Source organism: Notolepis coatsorum (assembly GCF_963971535.1).
Source record: "Notolepis coatsorum genome assembly, chromosome: 9".
Lineage (NCBI taxonomy): Eukaryota > Metazoa > Chordata > Actinopteri > Aulopiformes > Paralepididae > Notolepis > Notolepis coatsorum.
The window spans coordinates 133,252,214-133,253,848 of record NC_140173.1 but is presented as its reverse complement, the minus strand read 5'-3'; the positions used below and the strand labels follow the sequence as shown (position 1 = coordinate 133,253,848).

Below are 1,635 nucleotides of genomic sequence, written 5' to 3'. Positions count from 1 at the left end.
TCTGTTCTCTCCACCCTGCTCGCCTCACAGCAGCCTCTGTTCTCTCCACCCTGCTCGCCTCACACAGCCCCTCTGTTCTCTCCACCCTGCTCGCCTCACACAGCCCCTCTGTTCTCTCCACCCTGCTCGCCTCACAGCGCCTCTGTTCTCTCCACCCTGCTCGCCTCACAGGGCCTCTGTTCTCTCCACCCTGCTCGCCTCACAGGGCCTCTGTTCTCTCCACCCTGCTCGCCTCACACAGCCTCTGTTCTCTCCACCCTGCTCGCCTCACAGCAGCCTCTGTTCTCTCCACCCTGCTCGCCTCACAGCCCCTCTGTTCTCTCCACCCTGCTCGCCTCACAGGGCCTCTGTTCTCTCCACCCTGCTCGCCTCACAGCCCCTCTGTTCTCTCCACCCTGCTCGCCTCACAGGGCCTCTGTTCTCTCCACCCTGCTCGCCTCACACAGCCCCTCTGTTCTCTCCACCCTGCTCGCCTCACACAGCCCCTCTGTTCTCTCCACCCTGCTCTGCCTCACAGCCTCTCTGTTCTCTCCACCCTGCTCTGCCTCACAGCCTCTCTGTTCTCTCCACCCTGCTCGCCTCACACAGCCCCTCTGTTCTCTCCACCCTGCTCGCCTCACAGTGCCTCTGTTCTAGGGCTGGGCGATATAACGATAACGATAAATATCGCGATATATTTTAATAATCGATATCGAATATCGAAATTAAAAAAAATCGATTTATTTTTATTTTTTTTGACCTGCAACAGGGCAGTTTTAAACCCAGAGACAGTGGACAGACTTGTCTTTCTTGCCTGCAACTTAAAGTAATGGCTTTGCTTGTCCAAATGACAATACTGACCAAATTGAGATTTATTTTTCTCTCGTCCATTTATTTTGTTTGCTTTCTAATTTAAAATACAGTTTGAAACCGTCTGTACACAGTAGGCTATGTGTGCTAGCATGGCTAGACTCCAGTCACGAGTCACGGTGCACATGTGCAGTGGTTTGTCCACCAAAAAAGCGCCAAAAGATCGAAAATAAACTAGCAGAGCCAGAACTGTTCAACTCCCCTGGAGCTGGAACAATTCGATAATTATCGATATCGAGAAATATGATAACATTATCATATCGTTATCGCGATATGATTTTTTTCCATATCGCCCAGCCCTACTCTGTTCTCTCCACCCTGCTCTGCTCACATCATTGGGTATGACGAGGAGGATTTTGTTTCTGTACACGTAGCACCGGGAACGACTAGCAGAGGCTCGTCTGTCTCATACTGTCCTCCTTAGACATGATATACTCTTCTCTTTTCACCTCAGAAAATAAACGTCATTGCGATTCAGATTTGAAGACTTTTTTTTGAAAGACATTCGTAGGAAGCATGTTTTTGTTAGTTTTTCCACTTTTTACGTTTTTCAATTAGGATGAAATTGAACTCCCAGAATGACACCCAGAAACAAACCAGAATCAAACAAGAGCTTATTTTGTGCATGGGCAGGAAGTTTGGCTTATTAAGACTTTGGAGCAAACTCCTATCTTGGGAAAATATACTACCAATGTCAATCACACATACTGCAAGTGAGAAGTGTTTTGACTCGTTTCGAAACGTGAATTTGTTCAATTAATTTCACAGAGGTCTAGTAGGAACTGA

General features: G+C 48.0%; 1 protein-coding gene across 2 annotated transcripts in view; it reads right to left on the bottom strand.

The window, feature by feature from the left end:
- Window positions 1–502: 502 nt before the first annotated feature.
- The window catches only part of tnfaip3 (tumor necrosis factor, alpha-induced protein 3), a 93,906-nt gene continuing 92,773 nt past the window's right edge, over window positions 503–1,635 (bottom strand). For both annotated transcript variants that reach the window (XM_084321429.1, XM_084321428.1), the window contains exon 9: window positions 503–1,635. This exon is cut by the window's right edge and continues 1,124 nt beyond it. The gene's annotated coding sequence lies outside the window, so the exon portion shown is untranslated.